The sequence below is a fragment of the Chiloscyllium plagiosum genome, unplaced genomic scaffold, assembly GCF_037043375.1.
Source record: "Chiloscyllium plagiosum isolate Xiang-an unplaced genomic scaffold, Cpla_swu_hap1 HiC_scaffold_39, whole genome shotgun sequence".
Classification (NCBI taxonomy): Eukaryota; Metazoa; Chordata; class Chondrichthyes; order Orectolobiformes; family Hemiscylliidae; genus Chiloscyllium; species Chiloscyllium plagiosum.
The window spans coordinates 102,996,331-103,021,364 of NW_028270177.1; the positions used below are offsets into that span (position 1 = coordinate 102,996,331).

Below are 25,034 nucleotides of genomic sequence, written 5' to 3' on the forward strand. Positions count from 1 at the left end.
GATTGAAGCTGCAGAGGCCGCTTTCTCTTGGCATCGGGAGCTTGGAGAAAGTGATGTCGTATTCTGCTGCGTGTAAACATCTCACTCCCTGTGGACTTGGGGTGAATCATGGATGCGTTTTACCGGTTACAATGTCAATATATGGTCGGGGTAAATAGTTGTGCTGAAATATTTGAGGCTTATTCCCTGGGTGGGCTCGAATCACCAACATTTCATCCAACTGCGCTGACCATTTGAGATACAGAAAATGGCAACGCAGATATCCTAAAGCAAAGTTATCGACGGGATATGAGGATACGTCGGACAGCAGGAACTTGCGTTGTTTTCAGAGACGGCCGCTGATTTTATCACCGAGAGGGTAAGCAGACTGAGGAGCTGCAAACACTCAAATTAAAAGGCATCCACACATGCGCAGTTCTCTGACATACATCTCCACATAGTAGCGCACTTCTGATGCTGGTATTTGAAGCCACGATTCGATAGAAACTGAAGCTTAAAAATCCAGCATATTCGACCGCTCGACCACGCTACCACACAAAATCCAAAACTCAGATTTGTTATGACTAGTGTTTCAGCATCGATTCACTTCAGACACTTACAACTCGCAAATTTTGTAACGAAATTGGCGTAATTTAAGAAGGAAGACTAATAAAAATGTACAGACAAAGAACAGGCCCTTCATCCAATCAAGCCTGAGCCGATCCAAATCTACTGTTTAAACCTGTCACCCAATTCCTAAGCATCTGTATCCCTCTGCTCCCCACCTACTCATGCATCTATCCAGACGGATCTTAAATGCATCTACCATGATTACCTCTCCAGTCTCTGCTGGGAACGCATTCCAGACACCCACCACCCGCTGTGCCAAGTAGTTGCCGCGTGTATCCCTCTTCAACATTTCACCTCTCACCTTGAAAGCGTGACCTCTCGGTAGTTAATCCTTCAACCTGGGAAATAAAACTTTTCTCTATCGACGCTGTTTGTACCCTTCATGATTTTGTAAATCTCAAAACGTTCCCCCTCAAACTCCTTTTTTCGAATGAAAACAAACCTAATCTACGCAACCTCTCTTCCTAGATTGCAACTTCCATACGAGGCAACATCCGCTTAAACCTTTTACACGCCCTCTCCAAAGCGTCCACATCCTTTTGGTAATGTGGCGACGAGAAATTTACACAGTATTCTAAGTGTGGCCAGACCAATGTATTGTTCGATTTTAACATGACTTGCCAGCCATTCTATTCAATACCCCATCCAATGAAGCCAAGCATACTAAATGCCTGCTTGACGACTCTATCCACCTGTGCAGCAACCTTAAGTGTATAATGGGCCTGTACTCACAGATCTCTCTGTCCATCAACTTTTTTTTCCCAAAGCTCTTCCGTTCATTGTATAACCCCATCTAGAATTAGACTAACCGAAATGTCTCACCTCACATTTGTCTGTTTTGAACTCCAGCTGCCACTTTTACGCCCAATTTCCAGTATATCAATATCCTCCTGTATTCTTTAACGGTCACTTATACTTTCTGCTAGTCCAGAAATCTTCGTGTCATCTGCAAACTTTCTGATCATTCCAACAGTGCTCTCTTCCAGATCATTTATGTATATCACAAACAAAAGTGGCCACAACACTGACCCCTGTGGAGCACTACTGCTCATCTTTCTCCATTTCCCGAAACTCATTCAACTGCCACTCTATGTCTCCTATTGCTCAACTAATTCTTTATCCACTTGTCTAGAACACCCTGCACACCATGTTACTTTACGTTCTGTATTTGGTTACCTTATCTAACTCCCTACTATAGTGCATGTATGTGACATCAACAGCCTTTCCTTCATCTATCAACTTGGGCACTTCCCCGAAAAACTCTATGCCTCTCACTGATATGCACATTATTTTGTAAATATGAATAATCCTATCCCTCAGTACCTTCTCCAGCAACTTTCCCAACACTGATGTTAGGCCCATTGTTCTGTAGTTATCCGGAATATCCCTATATACTTCTTGTACAGGGGACAATATGAGCAACTTTCCAGTCAGCCAGAACCTCACCTGTGCTGAAGGATGCCACGAAGATATCTGTCAGGGCCCCAACTATTTCCTCTCTCACCTCACTCAGGAACCAGGGATAGATCCCATCCGTTCCTGGGGATTTGTCCACATTAATTACCACTAGCCTGCCCAACACAGCTTCCCTACTTCTGTCAACATGATCCAGACTAATCAAATGTCTTATTCTAGACTCAGCATTCACCATGTTCCTCTCCTCAGTGACCACTGATGCAAAATAATCATTCAGAATCATACCCAATCTCTCAGATTCGACATACAGCCTTCGTTCATTTTCCTTTAGTGGACCAATCCTTTCTCTGGTTACCCGTTTGCTTCTTATATATGAATAATAGGCTTTAGGATTCTCCTCAATTGTGCTCGCGTGAAGTTGTTTCATGACCCCTTTTAACCCCCTTCATTCCTCGTTTAAGACTTGTCCTACTCTTCTCATGTTCCTCCAGGGACCATTATGTTCTTAGCTGCCGAGGCGTTATGTATGCTTGCCTTTTCCTCTTGGTGAGTCGTACAATTGTCCTGTCATCAACAGTTCACGAATATTGCCTTTCGAATCCTTTGCCTTCAACGGGACATGCCTATCCTGCACTATATTTAACCTATCTTTGAAAGCCTGCCACATATGAAATGTGGACCTTCCTACAAATAGCTGTTTCCAATCCACATTTCCGACCTCCTGCATAATTTTGATGTAATTAGCTTTGGCACAGTTTAGTACTCTTTCCTCAGGACCACTCTCATCTTTGTCAATGAGTATTCTAAAATTTACAGAATATTGGACACTTCTCAAAGAAATCACCCACAGCAACTGCTAGCACCAGCCCTGTCTTATTCCCCAATATCAGTTCCAATGTAGCCTATTGCCTCGTCGGACTATTGATATACCACTCCAGAAAACTCACCTGGAGGCTTCTTACAAATTGTATCCCATCCAGACCTCTGACGCTCAGAGTATCCCGGTCAATGTTGGGAAAACGGAAATCTCCAATAAACACTAAATTATTGCCTCTACGTCTTTCCATGATCTGTTTAACTATTTTGTTCTTACACCTCACGCTCACTGCAATACAGCCCCAAAAATCTAATCTCACCCTTCTTATTTCATTGCTCCATCCATAGTGTCTCACGACCCAAGCCCAACATGGTGTCCTCCTTTCGCACAGCCATGATATCATCCCGGACCAGCAATGCAACTCCTTCCCCTTTTTTCCCTCCCTTTCCCGTCTGAAGCGTCTATATCCTCGAACATTTGGTTGCCATACATGCCCTTCCTTCAACTAAATCTCTGTGATCGCAACAACGTCATATTCCCAGGCACCAACCTAAGCCCTAAGTTCATCTGTCTATTCTCCATGCATTAAAGTAGATGCATTTCAGGCCACCAGTTCTTTTGCATTCATCTGCTCTCTGCTTACTCTTCCCATTATTAATGCTATCTTCCTGATTCTTAGCATTTCCAGTTTCCACCTCACTGCCGACTTGCTTAATGGTGTGGTTCGCAGCCCTCTTCCACATTAGTATAAAACCTCCCCAACAGCAGTAGCAAAAACTCCCGAAAGGACATTCGTTCCTGTCTGGTTCAGATGTAGATCGTTAATTTTCTTATAGTCCCACATTCCCCAAAACTGGTCGCAAAATCCAACAAGTCTGAAACCCGCCCTGCAGCACCATTCCTAAAGTCACGAGTTCATCGTGCCTTTTTTTATTCAATTCTATGCTGGCAGTCACATGGCACCGGCAGTAATCCCGAGATTACTACCTTTGAGGTCCTCCTCTTTAATTTCTCTCCTCGCTCCCTGAATTATCCCTACAGGTCCTCATAAGTTGGATCGCGGGATTTGTTTCCATGCCCGACAACTCTGAGATTCTCCAGCCACCGGAAACGGTTTGAATACACCACTTGCAAAATACGCATGATGTTTGTTACTCAGTCAGCGAGTTTGGCTATTTTGTTTGGAGGGTGGATGGGCCCAACCGATCCAGCGATGAAGGTTTTCCGGATATTTGCTGCCAATGACCATTCTTCTTGACACTTTCCCAAGTTCGCCATCAAGGATTTTGGCTGAAGAAAAATACCTCACATTTCACATTACCCACTTTGCTCTCCAGCGAATCCAAAAACTGACAGCTCTTAACGTGGAACAGAATCAAAACTGAAAAGGCGGTACCATGATCAGACACACCGAAGCTTAAGTGCTGTTTGTGAGGCACTGTGAGTCGTCTCTGACATGAACCGCCTGCACAAGTAACAGCGAGGCAATTCGAAAACTACTTGAGATTTAGTTTATTGCCAAGTCCCAGAAAGTGCTCAAGTATCATATAAAAAAAAGAACAACATCGAACCATTAAAAGTGAACATTTCCAATTATATCCGTGATTAAATTAGGCCATCAATGCGCCGGTGCCCCCATCTGATCGACAGAGCCAATCACCTTTCTCCCTCACCAGGACAATAATGAAGGAAATGAAGGTATAGCAACGTTTCACATCGTGATTGCCCACCTTTTCGCCACAGCATCAAAAAACGGCGAACAGATTCAATGCAGGATCTTCGTTCGAAATAACCGTGAAGTGACTATGTCCATTCATTTTCAGAGTAAACGGGGAACAACACAAGTTGTCTGGAATATGAATAACCAACATAGACTACTTGGGTCCCAGATTCTACTGATGCACAGACTTTAATATGAAAAGGTACCTTGGGTGATTGCCCTACACCCAGAAATCTGGCTGCCTTCTGTTTGCCCTGTCACATTAAACTTGTGCTGCTCTAATCGAATTTGTAGTTCTTGCCATTGGTCCGTATTGCAACTAGGGATAGCTGGTCATGACAACTCGTGACTGCCACACAAATTCTTTGCCAAAATTGGATTGTCCCGCAACGAGATTCGCAGTGCACGAACTTCGCAGCGAGGATATGCCACACGGCGAGTTAAAAAGCACACTTCCATTTATTGAAGTAAGTTCCTGGGAACTTACAACCAGATTCCTCCTTACACTCGGAATTATGACAACACATAAACCAACAGCCTCTCTCAGAGACAAGTGACCAATGCCCATCTTGTGCCGGTCAAACATAGTTGACAAGATTGCACGCAGGGACTGCACAGAAAACTATAGAGGAGAAGAAGACAGACGACCATCGAGCTGCATTCATGCAGTTCTGTTACCCTGTAAACCCCATGTACAGCTGTTCCTTGTAGGTACACACAGGGCACTGAGTGTCTCCGACTCCGGGACTTGGAACTCGGATTATATGACCGTCTGCAGCACTGGTTACTTCCTTGTGTGAGGTAACTCCTGATGGAACATGTGTAAAACATGATAGCTCATTGAGAAATACATCCAAAATAGTACCCAAGAGACGTATTTCTGTTGTGTTTCAGGTCCAAGAATACTCAGATCAACAGCTCCCTTGCTTACCTCTGCTGGTCATGTTTGCAAAGAGATCTAGCAAATTACAAAGTGCGATTTTCCTTTCAATCAACATTTTTGACTCAGTTTGGCTGCAAATATCATTTCCTAACTTTGTGCTTTTCTTCTTTTACATTGGTGTCTCGCACCTTACAAATGACAGCAAAGGTATGAAAGGAGATGGAAGCATTTAGCCCATCAAGTCAGCGACAGCTTTCAATGAGATCATGGCTGATTTGGTTCATGCTCAACTCTGCTTTTTAGTCAGTACTCATGACCGAGTGGTTAAGGTGATAGGTTAAAAATCCATTCAGGTTTCCCCGCGTAGGTCCGAATCCAGCTGACTCCGCTATGAATGACTTGCTGCTGGGCGACTTTTCGCTCAAAGTTCAAAAAACCTATTTTGCAAACCAGGCCAGTAATTTAATTAGACTTTGGAACTCGAGTTCTTCATCAGAAATGTTCCATATTTAAAACATTATCTCTGTTTCTCTTTCCAGATACACTGCTCGACACATCGGGTTTCTGCAGCTGTTATTGAACGTCCTGAGCAGAAGTGCTGCTTTTCATTAGATTCCTTTAATCCCTGTCCACTGTTCTCTGACTCGGGTCAGTGGCAATACTTCCTCCTGCTTGTCAAAGTGCTCATTCCCACCGCTCCCTCTCCCATCATTACAAACAACGGCAGGAAATTGCCACTTAACCATCTTTGATCTAAAGTGGCACTCACCAGCCTCGGGAATCTCTCCACCAAACGGGACTTCTCATCACTGGACATGGTGCAGACCCGAGGTTTCCGAAGCTTTACTGTGAAAATATTGTCAATTGGCAGTTGGAAATTGTTAAGGAGCCAAACCAATCCAGGCACCAGCTTTGCAAATCTTGAGAAACTCTTTGGGAAGTGGAATCAGAATGCAGAAGGGTGAACTGTCAAACCGAGCAGAGGCCAGAATATTGACTCTGACGTTGTCGGGACAGGAACTGGTCTGAGACATTGAAATAATTCTCACCCTTGTACATGGGGAATAGAGACTTCATCTGGACTCTGCGACAATGAAAATCTCTGGAACACACAAGGCACTGAGAGGCAAAAAAGGAGATTATTCCTGATGGAGGTGAGCTGGTTCCCAGTGACATGGGTGTGTCTGACTTGGGGGTATCAGATTGTTAAAATGTCTCCATAATGAATGGTTCAGTCTTTCATTTGGAAAAGTAAAACTGATAGAGGACAATAGTCGTTCAGGGAATGGCACATTGAATTTGGAATTCAGTCACGGACTGCTTTAGGGGATCTTCGAATTTATTAGGTTGGAAGTTTCAGCGCATTCGACTGTTAACTGAAACGTCCTTGTGGAACAAAGTAAAGAATCTTTCCGTTGAATTAGCAGGATCTATATTGACTAATGGGGCCACAGCAGGCGGCAGGACGTGGTAACACGAAATAAAAATGCGCTGAGCTCAAACACAAGAAGCATGCTCTTTCGGTATGGTGGATCAACAATACAGCATTTTAAAGAAGTCTAAGCAACGATCCTTCAATGTACAAGACATGCAACGCCAGGATGTGACACCATACTAGTCTCGTTATTACCAGGAGCTTTAACTAATTCATCAACGGTGTCAGCGCAGAAGATGCTGTTCAAATCCATATGTGTATTTAATTAGCTGTTCAATCACAGTAACTTGGACATTTGTTACTTTATTAAAGTTGCTCCATAAGAATTTAAACTAACCTCTGCTGATACAGAAAAGAAACGTTCACACCTGGACATTCTCCAGTGCAAATGCACAGAAAGAGCCAATCTCGTATTGCGTTCATTTCAAACTGATATATTCATCTGTTTTAGCCGACAGGATAAAGAAGATACGTCCATCCTCTCGGGGCCCATTAACCACGTTAATATGCACAGAGGGAATACAACGCCAAGAGAACAGTATCATTGTGGTGAATTGATCAGCAATGTTGTGTAGGTCAGTGTAAACAGTGGCCAGTATTGGCTGACCCATTAACACCAACAGTGAGCCTTGCATCACCACTTCCTCTCTCACTTACAGCCTCACGCCCTCCAGTCATCATTGCCTTTCACTTTACGCAAACGCCCTGCTCCACTACTCCCTTCTCCCGATCGCTTGTGGGCGAACACGTAGAACCTGCAGATGTTCGAAACTCATTAGTGGCATACAGACGTCACTTAATGGCATTGGATTCACTGCCCATCCCTAATTACTCCAGTGATTGAGATGATGAGCTCCTGTACAGAAACTTGAGCGAACTTAACATAGAGGTACAGCCAAAATGCTGTTAGCGAGGGAGTTCCAGGATTTAGGAATAGCTAGATACTTCCAACTCAGAAAGGCGAGATCCCTGATAGGTGATTTGAGGTCACAGTTTTCTCTTGTTTCTGCTGCTATTGTCCTTAGAGATAGATGTAAACAATCACAGGGTTGATTCTGGCAAACAAAATAAAAACCCTGCATCTACTGTCGTTTGTAGAAGTGAGTTCCAAACCTCTCCCAAATATTGTGTGTAGAAGTGCTCACTAACATCTGTCCTGAATACTCTGAACCTCATTTTCAGACTCATTGCAGAATCCACAGCGAACTGAAACAGTTTATCACTTCATTTTAGTGTCTTGCATTACTTCTCTCAGGTCACCACTTAACATTCAAAGTTGTCCCAAAAACAGGCTTCATTTGTATATCAGAAACAGAAATGGCTCAGCATGTCTTACATCATCTGTGGGAGAGCAAGAGTTAATGTTTCACTTCCGTTGACCTGTTTTTGCAACTGGCTTGCCTGATTTCTTACCATACCTACAAACGGTATGAAACCGGAACGGGTGGCAGAACACAGAGATTAGGAAGTTCTGCATTTGCAGTGACATCGGGAGTCTCTATCACTGGAGAATTGTAAGCAGACTACTGCTCAGTGAACTGATATCGCACTTCCTGTGTCTAAATAAGGAAACCTGTCAGTGAATTGGAGACTTTATTGTTCAAAAGTTAAAACCAAAGAGCAGATCAGCAGCAGACTAAAACAAGTGAAATTGTCATAATGCCTTATAAGGAACGCCAATGAAGACCAGGATAGTGAGGATCACCTTCTCCACATGTTTGAATTGTTTGATGCAGTTTTCTGTGCGACGTTATCTCTCCCTTCAGGCAACTGACAAGCTCCTTGTTTGAAAATCTGAGTTGATGCATCACCAAAGGTGTTGCATTGTACTGTGTAAAAGCAGCTAGTGGAGACTGAGACTGTAGCATTGCTTACATTTTTTTGTTTGTTTTTTATTCAAGTTTCTGAGAAATGAAGAAGCTTAATAACAAGCTTAATCCCAGTTTTGGAGAAGAATTGCTCGTCAGTAAATGATAATCAGCTCACATGAAGATATTCCAGAATTGATATCAGATACCTAATTCAAACCCTGCAACGATAGATGCCATGAATTCTAAGTTGAAATTCTATGTCTAATGCCTTTAACCCATTACAACCTACCATGGAATATCCCTTCCGATTTGCCTCTACCCCTTAGGGAAGTAAAGCTGCTATTCTTATTTGCTCCAAGATACATGTGACTCCAGACGCACAGAAACTGGATTGGTTGTTGCAGGTCAGTTATCTAAACTCCAGGACCTCACGTCAGGAATTATTCAAGGTTCTGTTCGTTAATAAATGTCCAGAGTTCAGCCGCATTCTTAACTCCTCAACTCCTGAAGCATTCCATTTCACAATGCAGCAGACTTCTGGCAATGTGAAGGCCTGGGCAGACAAGTGAAATGAATTTCACACATCCTGATTAAGATAATCTAATCAACACCTCTGGAAATTCAATGGTGTTGCCATTACCTAGTCTTCAACGATCAACAATCTGGGAGTTACTATTAACCCCAAAATGAACTGTCCTCCCTACAAGAGCAGGCCAGATGGCAAGAAAACTTCCATCAGTCATGGGCTTTCTGACTTCAATCGCTTCTCTAATACCGAGAAGGCTCACGTCAAGTGTGTGATGGAATACTCCCTGATTGACTGAACAAATATATCGACAACATACCTCAATATGTTGGACAGCGCCATTATGAAGCATTCGTACAAAAGGATAATGCTGCCGACATTTAATAACTGAAATGAAAGCAGAAAGTGCTGGAGAAGTTCAGCAACCCTAACAGCATACTTGGAGAGAAAGACAGTTAACGTTTTGAGGCCAAAATGACTCTTCTTCAGAACAGTACTGAAGAGAGGACATGTAGGACAAGAAACATTACTTCTCTGACACTTTTCACAGTTGCTACCACGCCGGCTGAGTTCCATTCCATGGCAATTGAGTCAGTTCGATTGGCACTTTATGTATAATTTCAATCCATTCACCACTGTCGCAGCTTTTTGATTCATCAACAATTTCCATTTGACAGCACACTCGAACTCTAGTACTACTATCGTCCTAAAGACAAATGAAGTAAACGAATGGGAAAATCATTATCTGTATGTTCCCTTGCAAGCTACTATACATCACAATGGGATAGGTATTCCTTCAGTCAGTCCTTCACTGTCCCAGTGGATCAGAGGGTTGCTCTCCTCCCCCACTTCAAAACATCCAAATAGTTTAATGAATTGTTCAAATAAACTTTGTCAAACTCAATTGTTAGAAGGCCAACACTTACTGGGAGGTAAGAAAACCTTCACAAAAATGTAACGCTTAAGCTACAGAGTTGAGAGGAGCAGTTTGGAAATATGTATCCCTGTGTTCTTACAGCAGATTCATGTAATCAGACATTTGAGATCGGCTGAGTCAGCAACTTGCCATGAATAGAAATGTTGAATTTGGTGATGCATTTTCACTGGAAGTATTTTCCAGCCATGATTCTGTTTCAATTAAATTTGCATAGTCGTCAATTCGAATTGAAATGAACACTTGCCAGTTAACTTTGACACAGATAATTAGCGTGAATCCACCATTCACTATTTTACTAGCAAGCTGCTGAGTTGTACTATGCCTTACACTGTTCAAGTACTGACGCTATGAAATAGAATCATACCATTCCTACAGTGCGGAAACAGATTATTAGGCCCAACAAGTTCACACGCAACCTCTAAGGAGTATTCCACCCACAGCAATTTCCCTTCCCTACTACTTTGCACTGCTCCTGTCCAACACATTCTGGAGAACGAGGTACAATTTAGCATATCCAATTTATCTAACCTGCATATCTTTGGACTGGACTAGGAAACTGGAGTAACTCGAAGAAACCCACGCAGACACAGGGAGAATATGCAAACTCTAAACGGTCGCCTGAGGCTGGAATCGAATCCAGGTCCTTCATGCTGTAAGGCAGCAGTGCTCACCAACGAATCACGAAAGCTAACTTCAAACCTTAGTGGAGCCATTCTTCCGAATAAGCCTGATATCAAAGACATACACGTCTCCATAGCCATTTTGCAGCAAAAGGTAGACATAAGTAGATTCGACATACTCCAGCACGTGGCTGAAGGTGATCAGTTAAAGGATAGATGTTTTATCATCATTTATGAGCAGCTGACTAAGCTGCGCTACTTACAGGCTTCAGCCGGAAGTCCTCAATCAAATATGTTCTTCTTACCATTCGTCCTGCTAAGATTGCGGTATTTATCTTCATTTAGGCTATGTTATATATTTTCGGTTCCACCATTCTCCTGTTAGAAGGCATCCCCCGAGATTCTATTCAATGACTTTGCCTGTTTGAAGTTTGGAAAGTCTCTCAGATACTGCCAAAACCTCTTCAAGAGGCTTCCCCTCCCAGAATCAGCTCTTGCCTTCGAACTTCCCCTCATTGTCAGTCCTACGCCATAGAAACTAACCGGAGACAAATACATGTATGATGTCACCGAACAGGCCATCACCGTGCTTCACTCTCTCCCAGGGAGCAGCACGGCTCAGCGTTGGTGATCGATGCCTTGCAAATCACTTGGGATGATGGGAAGAGTGGTTGTCATCTACCTATCCACGATCAAAATGAACCTGAATCTGAGAAGTTACCATTCCAATCAGTTTGAAGTACATGCATTAAATGTAGATAAATGAGACTAATTCGACTGTCTATGATATAAATTAAGAAACACAAGATTTGATCTTAATGGTAAAAAACTGTGATTTCCGAAGCGTGAACACTGAATGCGCAACTTTAAATTGCATAAGTGCAGACTTCGAGGTGTAGCTCCTGTGTGAGAATTGGAATATCGTTTGCAGACATTCAAAACGACACCTGGAAACATTATTTATCTTTCGGACTGTCTGGAAAATCGCACGATCGCAATAATTTTCATAAAATCCCAATTGTGTGGAAGTAGGCCGTTCGGTCTATCAAGCCCAGACCAAAGCAGTGAAGATTATCCCAACAAAAACCACTTCCTAATCGATCCACTTCCAGTTTCTCACAGGGAAATAACCTGAAGTCCACATACCTGGACAAGTTGGGTATTTTTCCATTTGGCAATCCTACCGAAACTACACAGCTTTCATAATGTGGGAGGAAAACTCACGCACACATGGGAGGAGTACAAGCACCATACAGACATTCGACACAGGCTGGAATTGAACTGGGTCCCTGGCACCGTGTGGTAGAAGTGCAAAGCATGTTTATTCTTCCGTCAGCTCACTGGGTTCAAGATAAATGACATTTAAACAACTCAGGCAAAGCTTTGAAGCATATATCGTCCCTTGAAGTATGTTTTCCTTTGAAATTGAACCACATTCCAAAGTACATACATTGCAAAAGAACCGCTTGAACCTTAAGATTTCATCACGAACAACAACAAGTTCAGAATTACATGCGGCAACAGGAGCTTGAACTTGAACATAGTGTGGAGGGGAACGTGCGTGTGGTGGTGTTTCCGTGTACCTGCTGTGGAGGTTGCGGTTTTGGACTGCGATGGACCAATTCAGAAATCACACCAGGTTATAGATGCACATGTTTATTTGAAATAACAAGATTTCGGACCAGAGCCCTTTCGTTAGGTGAAGTGGGAGGGAATAACACAGAACACTCAATTTAAGGGAATAGAGATCAAGGGCAGACAGATCAAAATATCAGGCAAATTGTGGGAGCGGAGTGTCAAAGACTTAGTCTCTGCAAGTGAACAAGAGTATCAGACAGTGTGAGTAATGTGTCAATAACTGAGTGCCAACAGAATGGTTGACCTATGATCCAACAAAGTGAGGCAGAGGGATAATTACAAACCGTTAAAATAAAGTCGTACTGGAGACATATCAAGGCACTGGGATGACATGGAACAGAAACAGAAGCAACTGGAAAACCGCTCCACAACAAAAACACCAGAGGAAGGGACACCAGCTCCGAAACATTAACTTTCATGTTCCTCCACAGATGTCCCCAGACCAGCGAAGCACCTTCCCCCTTCGCCACGATGCCCCACTCCCGTTCCCCCACCCCATCCAGTAACCCTTGCCCTTGCTCCTGGTTTACAGCATCCCCAGTTCTTCTGATTTTTCTTTGGCTCGAGTTGCATGCTGCGAGTCTGACCCAAATTATCAGTTAGCCAATATTGAACAAAGTGATTAAGGTATAGAGACAATAACAACATGTCACGGGGATGGTGTGAAAACAGAACAACAAGGAAGATTTCACAGATACAGAACAGTGTGGTGGGTCACATGTGGTGTGACATGAACCGAATATCATGGTTGATGCCATCCCCACAACGAAGGCAGTTGGCGATCCAATTCTGTTTGGCGATTTTGCGTTGTTGTGTATCTCGAAAGCCGCCTTGGCCGACATTTAGTCGAAGATTGAAAACCAAATGTCCTTGATTGCTGAACTCTTCCCCGACTGGGTGTGAATAATCCTGTCTGGCAATTGTTATGCCGTTACCTTTCATCCATTGGCACACCATCTGCATGGTCTCGCCAATATACCATTACTGGGTATCTTGTGGTATCTTGTGGTATTATTGCCTGCTGAATATGTGACAAACAACATTGCCTGAGTCACATGAGTACCTGTCGTGTACGTGGTGGGTGGTGTACTAACGAGTGATGGTAGTGTCCATGTCTTGCAAAGGTTGTGAAGGCATGGTGCTGTGGTGTTGTGGTTAATGCTATGTGAAGGCTGAGTAGTTTACTGTAAACGGTCGTATGTTATAATTTTGCTGGGTGTTTGAAGGTGAGAATTGAAGCCATGGGGATGTTCTTAGTGAGATGGTCATCATCATCGGTGACATGCTGAATCCTGTGAAGAACGTGCTGAACTCCAGGAAAGTACTGACGATGAAAGATACTCTATTAGTCGCATCCTCTGTCTGTCTTCTGACGAGTTCGCAGCAGATTTTCGCTGTGGCACATCGGAATTGGTGGTCAATCAGTTCAACATGTACCCCATCATCATGAGGATATCCTTCAAAACCTTTAGGTGTCTGTCGCATTATTCCTCATCTGAGCGGTTCCTGTGCAGGTGAAGCGCTTCTCCTTACGGTATGGCTTCTTTAATATATTTAGGGTGGAAGCTGGAGAAGTGCAGTATCGTGTAGTTATCCTTGGGCTTGCGGTGGAGTGAGATGCTGAGGTGTTAGTTCTTAATTTTGGTTTGTGATGGTTTTGGTTGTATCATCCTTATAAATGGAATAGGCATTCAGTTAAAACCACGAACAGAAATACCAGAGAATATCAGCAGATTTTACAGCGTCTATTCAGAGAGAATCAGAGACAAATATTTCAAAACTTCATCAGAACTCGGTAATCTCCAACAGGCACTGCCAAACTGGTTAGTTTCGACAGCAGTTTCTGTCTTTGCTTCAGATTCCCAGAATCCACAGTTCTTTACATTAACCATTAAAGCAATGCAGAAACTTTTTTTATCGTTCGTCATACCAATGGTTTCTGTTTGGAAAACATTTACCTGGCCCCATTAGAAAAACGAAACGATGCTGCACATAAAAGTTTCGCTTTGGAGCAAAGATGGTTTTTCAGCAATTTCCTGCGGCAATTTATAATGATGGGAAAATTTGTGGTGGGGATTGGCTCTTCGACGAGCGAGGGGAAGTGTTGCCACTGACCAGAGTTAGTGAACGGAGGACTGCCGTAAAAGGAATCTATTCAAAAGCAGCACTTCTGCACAGTACATTCAAAGAATACTGCAAAATATCAATGGGTCTGGCAGTAAGTGTGAAAAGAGAAACGGAGATAATGTTTTAAGTGTGTTTCATTTTTGATTGATAACTTGAGTTTGTGAAGTCTAATCGACTGACTGGTCTTGTTGTTGAGACGAGATTTCTGAGCTGTGAGTGAAAACTCGTGCTGCATGACATCACTGAAAACGGAGCCAGCAGAATTCGAACCTGCGGAGGGAAGCCCCAATGGATTTCTAATCCATTACCTGTATCACGCGGCCATGACTACACGCGTGCAATGCTGTCTTAGTATGTCTTATGTAACGGGAAGTTCCAACCTGAAACACCAGGATTTGGCTTTTCCTGGTACCCCAGTATTTGCTGTCAGACTCTCTTGCTTTCGAAAGGAGGAGGATGCTGGGGTTCAAAGGAAAGCCAAATCCTGGTGTTTCAGGTTGGAACTTTCCATTACATAAGACATACTAAGACAGCATTGCGCGCATGTAGTCATGGCCGCATCAATTTGAATTGCACGCATATTGATGAGAGATAAAGTGAATAGGTAGGATCCATTTTCATGTGCAGAGAGTTGAATAAACACAGCACTGGATCGCGAAAGAAAAATGTCCTTGCATTAGGGCGGCACGGTGGCACAGTGGTTAACACTGCTGGCTGACAGCGCCAGAAACCCGCGTTCAATTGCCGCCTCAGGCGACTGACTGTGTGGAGTTTGCACGCTTTCCCCGTGTCTGCGTGTGTTTCCTCCGGGTGCTCCGGTTTCCTCCCACAGTCCAAAGATGTGCAGGTCATGTCAGGCGAATTGGCCACGCTAAATTGCTCGTAGTGTTAAGTAAGGGGTAAATGTAGGGGGATGGGTGGGTTGTGCTTTAGCACGGCGGTGTGGACTTGTTGGCCCGAAGGGCCTGTTTCCCCACTGTCAGTAATCTAATTTGTCTAGCCCTATTCACTGCCAGTAGAATTACGCTCATTGAAGTCTTCTTGAAAAGATCCACCACTGGCAAATCTGATGTGCAAATTAGGTCTACTATGTTTAATCAGAGGTCAAAATATGAAAATGTTTCAAATACACGGAATGGCACTGGAGAGTGCAGACCTACCTTCAGGGGCTTATTCTGCTCTGATGTACACCCGCGAGAAATTAGGACGAGAGTGCGTTCTCACAGATGAAGGGATCAAACATTTAAGAAAATAATAAGGAGGATATTCACTCTTTCAGAGGGTAGCAAATCTGTGGGTTTCCTAAGAACAGAGGGCTGTGAAGGCGAGGTGTATTCAAGGCTGTGATAGACAGACATGGAGCATCACGGAGATGAGGATAAAAACGGGTGTTGAGAATTAACCAAATCAGCCATGATCTCATTGAATGTTGTCGCAGACTTGATCGGCTAAATTGCTTCCATCTGCTCTCATATCTTTGCCGTCATTTGGAAGATACCGGACACCATTTTAAAAGAAGAAAAGCACAACTTTAGGGTGAGGTGGTTTCAGTCAAACTGAATCAAAATTATTTATTGAGCGAAAAATCACACTTGGCATGTTTCCAGATTTCTTTGCTAGCATGACTAGCAGAGTTGATCAAGGTCGTCTGATTGTACTTGGGCATGAAACAAACAAAGATTAGTGACATAATCTTCATTTTCTTTATGTCAAAAGTAATATCTTTCCTGATGGTCACAACAAAGGAGATGGTTTCCAAGAAAAGACAGAGACTAAGTCAGCTGTAAACTAATCGATGACCAACATATGGCTCGCGTTGTTCTCTGGGACAGATATGATTTATTGATTATTGTCATCCAACCTTTTTTTTTACCATTGAACCGTGAGTGGGAGATTGGAAACTAAGATCACCCGTAACTATTGCCATCTTTTATCACTCACATGTAGTATTTGTTTCTTGTACGGAGTGGTTACTGCGAGTGCACTTGTAAACTACACCTGCGGATGACTTCTTTCCTCACTGGTCCTCATTTCTACACAAACACGTTTTACATCCTTATCTCCTGAATCAAAGTAATATGCAACCAATTAATAAATGTCACTAATACCTTGGCATTTCACACGCCTCCGTTTGTCACCTTCCAATGTAAATTAATAATTTGCCGTGTTGCAATTGCACACAATAAGAGATAACAAAATACAGGGAGGTGTACCAGATTTGCAAACGCACGCTATCGAAGCTAAAACGCAGGTTTCTGCCCAGAATACGATCACGGAAGCATGCACCGAACCGTCAGGAAGCACACAATAAGTCCAGTTCCAGACGGCATGACAGGAACAGCACCAGAAAAACCACCAAATTCCTTCTCTCGGCTAATATTTTGGATGTACATCTCAATGAGCAATCGATTTTTACATATGTTCTAACAGTAGTTACAACACAAGGAATTAACCAGTGCTACAGACGGTACAAGCCCCTGAATCAGAAACACTCAATGCCCTACATACAACTACAAGAACATCTGCCCATGGCGTATACTGGCTGGCTGAAGTTCATGATTGCAGCTCGCTAGTTGTCCGACTGTTTCTCCGATATAATGTTTCGTGCAGTCCCTGCGTGGAATCTTGACAACCACATTTGTCCTGCACAAGATGGGCATTGGATATTGTTTTCTGGTGAGCTTTCCCTCAGCGAGGCTGTTGGTTTATGTGCTGTCCTAAATCCGTGTGTTCAGAGGAGTCTGGCTATCAATTTCCAGAAATTTATTTTATTAAAGGGAAGCATGGTGTTTCAATTGCTTTATGGCATATCCTAGTTGACAATTTAGTGTGCCAGACATCTGGGAATGCAGTTGTGGGATACATATTCTTGGCAAAGAGTTTGTGTGGCCGTCACTAATTGGCACGGCCAGCTGTCCCGAGTAGCTATACGTACAGACAGAAAGCATCCTCGAGAGCAGCACAACTGTAATAGAACATGGCAATCAGAAGGCAGCCAGAGAATTTCTAGAAGCAGGGCACCCATCCATGGATTCCATCAATAGACACATTGATCAGGATCCAATCTGCAACACCAACAACTGGACCCAGCGGCACTGAAACTAAATCAATTCCAACCGCCACAGGACAGTAGGCTTCACAACAGGCTCTGCAACCCTGAGGATGTTACCCAGAACTGTGAGGATCCCACTTCCCAGCACCGCAAAACATTCCAACAACATCTCCATGAAGCAGACGAGCTTCGCATCTTTCTGCTCCAAAGCACTCCGATTTTTCACAGCAGAGAATTGTACACTGAACTCCCGCGTGCAAGGTGAGGATGCCAAACCCAACACGATCAATAATGGCAGTGAGAACGAGGGCAACAATTTCCATTGTCATATGGACAGCCACAAACACTCTCCTTGAAAGGTACCTTTAAATATGAAAGTCTGTGCAGCAGTATAATCGGGGAACCAAGCAGCCTGCGCTGGGTATTTATATTTCAGACAATTTCCTTTGTTCACCGTTTTCACTGAAAGTGAATGGATATTACTATTTCATTGCTGATACGAAACCAGATTCTGCATTGTATCTGCTCGCCGTTTTTGTTGTTGCAGTGGCGAAAAGGTTGGCAATCGCGATGAGAAATGTTTTTTGTATTTCTCGCATTTCATTCATTACTGTCCTGGTGAAGGGGGCTGGTGATTGGTCCTCTCGATCAGATGGAGTCATCAGCGCATTGTTGACCTAATTTCATCACGAGTGCAATTGGTAAACTTCATTTTTCATGGATTATTGCTGTTCTGTTTTGTTTTATGTTTGTTGAGCACTTCCTGTGACTTGGCAATGCACTAAATCTCCAGTATGTCCTGAATTGTCTCGCTGCCGTTTCTCTGAGCAGTTCATGACGTAATCGGCTTGCACTGCAACAAAGGCAGCATGCATGCTTCGGTGTGTCTGACAATGGTCCACCCTTTCTGTTTTGCTTCTGTTCCACATGAAGAGTTGTCAGTTTCTGGATTCGTTGGAGAGCTGAGGGGGGTAACATTATACGTGCGGTATTATTCTTCAGCCAAACTCTTTGATGGCAAAGTTGGGAAGGTGCCAAACGAATGGTCATTGGCAGCAAAAGTCCGGAAAGACCCTCATCGCTTGGTCAACTCGTCCCATCCACCCTCCAGAAAGAAAGGCAAACGCGCTTACTGCCTAACAAACAGAGTGCATTTTTTTGCAAATGGTCCATTAAAACTGGTGTCAGCTGCGGGAGCACATCAACAAAGCCGAGCACGGAAAAATACCCTACTATCGAACATGTCCCTGCTGAACAGATAACCGAAATTAATTGAACCATATTTGCCAAAATGTGTTCCTAATCTCTCCGAACGCTTCCTGTCTATACACCCATTCGGGATGCCATTGCATTTGCCTTAAATGTGGCAAATCCTTCTGCACACACAAAAATGTCTGAGTGAACTCGCTGAGTTTCTGCATGACACCATGACCAAACTTTGGGCCAAAGTTGGAAACTGCGACTAGAATAGATGGCTCTCTGATTAGCCGCAATGCACAAAGGGCGGAATGGCCGTTCCCCACTTTGTAAATCTTCGAAGACAAGTTGAAAATAATCTGCAACGAAAATGTTCGTGTGAAGATTTACTTGTGAGGATTCGGTACTCTCAGCACCGTGGCCCGGATCGTATTCCCGCTCATGGAATGGTTGCATTGTTCAGCAAACGTATCGGTGTACCAGTACTTCTGCCGATTTTCCGATGCTGGAAGGTCCTTGGTTTTGTCCAAAACATTATGAAGGGTAACATAAAACGAATAGCTGCAGTAGCTGGAAATCTGAGCCAAAAACGAAACTTGTTTGCGGAACGCAGCAAGACTGGCAACAGAAACTGTTGCTGCCTGACCTGCTGTGCTTTTCCAGCATCACTCTGATCTAAAATTAGGTTTCCAGCATCTGTAGTCCTCACTTTTACATCGTTCCTTCAGTGTCGCTGGTTCCCAATGCAAGAACTCCATCTCTAGCGGTTTCATGTTTGTACCTCCACGCTGAGGATTTGAAGCGTGAAGAAAAGTAACTCACCCCGTCCATCTCTGGGGTAATTAGGGACTGAAAATGAATCGTGTCACATTGAAATATATCGAGATGCGACTTAATGTTTGTCTTTTATTGGGAACCATCTCTTTCATTGTAACCATCAGGAAAGAACATTTCGTTCGCCAGAAAAAGAAATGAATATGTCACTATTTGTTTGCTTCAGGTCCAAGAATACTCAGATCAATAGCTCCCTTGCTTACCTCTGCTGGTCATGTTCGCAAAGATATCTAGCAAATTACCAAGTGTGATTTTCCTTTCAATAAATAATTTTGACTCAGTTTGGCTGCAAATATCTTTTCCTACCTTTGTGCTTTTCTTCTTTTACATTGGTGTCTCGCACCTTACAAATGACAGCAAAGGTATGAAAGGAGATGGAAGCATTTAGCTCATCAAGTCAGCAAGAGCTTTCAATGAGATCACGGCTGATTTAGTCAATTCTCAACCCTCCTGTGCCGTCTGTAGTCATGGCCGAGTGGTTAAGGCGATGGATTAAAAATCCATTGGGGTTTTCCCACGTAGGTTCGAATCCTGCTGACTATGTAAGAATACTTTCCTGCTGGAATAATTTTCGCTCAAAGTTCCGAAAACCTATTTTGCAAACCAGGCCAGTAATTTGATTAGACTTGGGAAACTTGAGTTCTTCATCAGAATCGTTCCATATTTAAATCATTATCTCTGTTTCTCTTTCCAGATACACTGCTCGACACATCGGGTTTCTGCAGTTTTTATTGAACGTCCTAAGCAGAAGTGCTGCTTTTCATTAGATTCCTTTAATCCATGTCCTCTGTTCTCTGACTCGGGTCAGTGGCAACACTTCCTCCTGCTCGTCAAAGTGCTCATTCCCCACCGCTCCCTCTCCGGTCATTACAAACAACCGCAGGAAATTGCCACTTAACCAACTTTGTTCCAAAGTGAAACTCACCAGCCTCGGGAATCTCTCCACCAAACGGGACTTCTCATCCCTGGACATGGTGCAAGCCAGAGGATTGTGAAGAGATACTGTGAAAATATTTTCAGTTGGCAGTTGGAAAAATGTTTAAGAAGCAAACCATATAATTTAGGCTCCAGCTTTGGAAATCTTGAGAAACTCTTTGGGAAATGGAATCAGAGGAGGATGAAGAAGTGTGAACTTACCGACCGAGTCGAGGACGGGACATTGACTCTGATGTTATTGGGACAGGAACTGATCTGAGACATTGAAAGAATTCTCGCTCACGTTCGTGAGGAATGTAAACTTCATCTGGACTTTGGGACAATGAAAAACTCTGGAACACTCAAGAAAAAATACAAATATTGACTGGGATCACGACAGTACGAGTACTATAGATGGGTCAGTTTTTGTCCAGTGTGTGCAGGACGGCTTCCTGACACAGTATGTAGACATGCCTTCAAGGGACGAAGCCACTTTCGATTTAGTACTGGGTAACGAGCCTGGCTAGGTTTTAGATTCGGAAGTAGGTGAGCACTTTGGAGACAGCGATCACAATTCTCTCAGGTTTACTTTCGTGATTGAAAGGGATAGGTGTACTCCACGGAGCAAGAGGTTCAGCTGGTGGAAGGGAAATTACGATGTATCGAGGTAAGATTTAGGAAGCGTAGAATGTGGTAGGAAACTGCAGGGGGTGAGCACATTAAAATGTGGAGCTTATTCAAGGAAAAGCTCCTGTGTGTCCTAGATAAGTATGTACCTGTCAGGCAGGGAGGAAGATATAGAACGCGTGAGCCGTGGTTTACTAAGAAAGTGGAATCCCTGGTCAAGAAGACCAAGAAGTCTTATGTTAGGATAAAATGTGAAAACTCAGTTAGAGCGCTCGAGGGTTCCAACGATATCAGGAAAGACCTATAAAGAGAGCTGAGAAGAGCCAGGAGGAGACATGTGAAGTTGTTGGCAGATAGGTTCAGGGTTAACCCTAAGGCTTTCCATAGGTATGTTTGGAATGAAAGAATGACGAGAGTTAAATTTGGGACAATCAAGGATAATAGTGGGAAGTTGTGTGTGGAGTCAGAGGAGATCGGGGAAGCACTAAATAAATATTTTTCGACAGTATTCGCTATTGAAAATGAAAATGTTGGCGAGGAAGGTATAGAGATACTTGCGTCTAGACTAGAAGAGATTGAGGTTCACAAGGAAGAGATATTCGAAATACTGCAGAGTTCAAAGTTTGTGCGAAGATTTGTAGCTCGGGTGCTCGTTGTTGTGGTTCTGTTCGCCGAGCTGGAAATTATTGTTGCAAACGTTTCGTCCCCTGGCTAGGCGACATCATCAGTGCTAGGGAGCCTCCTGCGAAGCGCTTCTTTGATGTTTCCTCCGGTGTTTATAGTGGTCTGTCCCTGCCGCTTCCGGTTGTCAGTTTCAGCTGTCCGCTGTAGTGGTTGGTATATTGGGTCCAGGTCGATGTGTTTGTTGATGGAGTTTGTGGATGAATGCCATGCCTCTAGGAATTCCCTGGCAGTTCTCTGTCTGGCTTGCCCTATGATAGTAGTGTTGTCCCAGTCAAATTCATGTTGCTGGTTGCCTGCGTGTGTGGCTACTAAGGATAGCTGGTTGTGTCGTTTCGTGGCTCGTCGATGTTCATGTATGCGGATTGTTAGCTGTCTTCCTGTTTGTCCTATATAGTGTTTTGTGCAGTCCTTGCATGGTATTTTGTACACTACATTAGTTTTGCTCATGTTGGGTATCGGGTCCTTCGTTCTGGTGAGTTGTTGTCTGTGCGTGGTTGTTGGTTTGTGTGCCGTTATGAGTCCTAGGGGTCGCAGTCGTCTGGCTGTCAGTTCTGAGATGTTCCTGATGTATGGTAGTGTGGCTAGTCCTTTTGGTTGTGCTATGTCCTCGTTCCGTGGTCATTCTCTTAGGCATCTGTTGATGAAGTTGAGCGGGTCTCCGTTTTTGGCGAAAACCTTGTATAGGTGTTCCTCTTCTTCTTTTTTCAGTTCTGGTGTACTGCAGTGTGTTGTGGCCCTTTTGAATAGTGTCCTGATGCAGCTTCGTTTGTGTGTGTTGGGGTGGTTACTTTCATAGTTTAGGACTTCGTCTGTGTGTGTGGCTTTTCAGTATACCCTTGTAGTGAATTCTCCGTTCGGTGTTCTCTGTACCATCACGTCTCGGAATGGGAGTTGGCTATCCTTTTCTTCTTCTCTCGTGAATCGGATTCCTGTGAGTGTGGCGTTGATGATCCGGTGTGTTTTTTTCTATTTCCGTGTTTTTAAAGATTACGAACGTGTCATCGACATATCTGACACAGAGTTTGGGTTGAATTTGTGGTAGGACTGTTTGTTCTCACCTTTGCATAACTGCCTCTGCTATGAGTCCCGAGATTGGTGATCCCATGGGTGTTCCGTTGATTTGTTCGTAATTCTGGTTGTTGAATGTGAAGTGTGTTGTGAGGCACAAGTTCAGTAGTTTAAGACCCGATACCCAACATGAGCAAAACTAATGTAGTGTACAAAATACCATGCAAGGACTGCACAAAACACTATATAGGACAAACAGGAAGACAGCTAACAATCCGCATGCATGAACATCAACTAGCCACGAAACGACACGACCAGCTATCCTTAGTAGCCACACACGCAGACAACAAGCAACATGAATTCGACTGGGACAACACTACTATCATAGGGCAAGCCAGATATAGAACAGCCAGGGAATTCCTAGAGGCATGGCATTCATCCACAAACTCCATCAACAAACACATCGACCTGGACCCAATATACCAACCACTACAGCGGACAGCTGAAACTGACAAACGGAAGCGGCAGGGACAGACCATTATAAACACTGGACGAAACATCAAAGAAGCGCTTCGCAGGAGGCTCCCAAGCACTGATGATGCCCCCTAGCCAGGGGACGAAACGTTTGCAACAAAAACTTCCAGCTCGGCGAACAGAACCACAACATACTGCAGAGTGTGAAAATAGATAAGTCAGCTGGGCCGGATGGGATCTATCTGATGTTGTTTAGCAAAAGCACGACAGGAAGGTACAAATCAAGTTGATGCAACAACGGCTCGTTTTGAGCCGCTAATTTGCAGTGAAGTGGCGGCGCCAATAAAAGGTGTCACGCATCTCGTCTAATTCCACATCCTGAGCTCGAAATGACGCGAGGTCTCTCGCTGAGTATCTGCAGGGTCTTGTTTGGACGACACCATGACACTTTTTCACTGGAGTGGCTCATGACATCGCGTCGTGACTGTGAATAAAACGATGGAAACTTCCAGCAGAGAAGGAGGCGACCCTGAAGCAGGCAGCTGAGGACAAATGTTTCTCCTTTGCCAGTGAAAGGCACTGCTTCAAAAATTGGAAACTTCGAAGTGAAGCAATGTTGGTGATTATCTTCGGTGCTTGTTCACCTTTTTAATTCTGATTCCGTGAAAGTCCATGGCATTACATATCGACATTCTGCCAAGTGCAGGCTTGTCTCTTGGGCCAGTGGCGTAATGGATAACGCGTCTGACTTCGGATCAGAAGATTGTAGGTTCGAGTCCTACCTGGCTCGAGGGGACTGTTTTGCTTTAACCGTGGTATACGTTGACGCTCCCCTGTAAAGTTCTCTCGGGACATCGCCTCTGTGCTTCCGCATGTAAAGCTTGCATTTGTCCTATTGTCCATTTCAAATTCCAGCTCTCCACAACGGACACCTCCGTCAGTTTGGCGGTATCTTCTGGTGTGTCTCCCTCTGTGGGTGAAAATGAGCATGAGTTTCTCAAAAGAGTTACAATTCGTTATACTTCTGTCCCATTATTGTGCCATGTAAGAACATAGGATAACCTCATTGACATTTGACCTGGAAACATTAGAACACACGAGACTTTGGGCCAAAGTTCGAAACTGCGACTAGAATAGATGGCTCTCTGATTAGCCGCAATGCACACGGGCGGAATGGCCTTTTCCCACTTTGTAAATCTTCGAAGACAATTTGAAAAAAATCTGCAACGAAAATGTTCAGACAGGGTGTTTTATTTACACCAAGTACGATAGTATCTATCGCCTTGTTTTGTTATTTACTTGTGAGGATTCGGTATTCTCAGCACCGTGTCCCGGATCGTATTCCCGCTCATGGAATGGTTGTATTGTTCAGCAAACATATCGGTGTACCAGTACTTCTGCCGATTTTCCGTGCTGGCAGGTCATTGGTTTTGTCCAAAACATTATGAAGGTTAACATAAAACAAATAGCTGCAGGTGCTGGAAATCTGAGCCAAAAACGAAAATTGTTTGTGCAGCGGAGCATGACTGGCAACAGAAACGTCGACTCTCCTGCTCCTCGGATGCAGCCTGACCTGCTGTGCTTTTCCAGCATCACTCTGATCTAAAGTCAGGTTTCCAGCATCTGCAGTCCTCACTTTTGCCTAGTTTCTTCAGTGTCTCTGGTTCCCAATTCAAGAACTCCATCTCTAGCGGTTTCATGTTT

The 25,034-nt window shown here is 43.7% G+C and overlaps 2 non-coding genes across 2 annotated transcripts; both read left to right on the forward strand.

Annotated features, from left to right (window-relative positions):
- The first annotated feature begins 20,083 nt into the window (after positions 1-20,083).
- On the forward strand, positions 20,084-20,165 carry trnaf-aaa (transfer RNA phenylalanine (anticodon AAA)). Its single transcript has one exon. It is a non-coding gene; the product is annotated as a tRNA-Phe (tRNA).
- A 3,882-nt stretch (positions 20,166-24,047) lies between these two features.
- trnar-ucg (transfer RNA arginine (anticodon UCG)) lies at positions 24,048-24,120 on the forward strand. The gene has a single exon. It is a non-coding gene; the product is annotated as a tRNA-Arg (tRNA).
- The last annotated feature ends 914 nt before the right edge of the window (positions 24,121-25,034 follow it).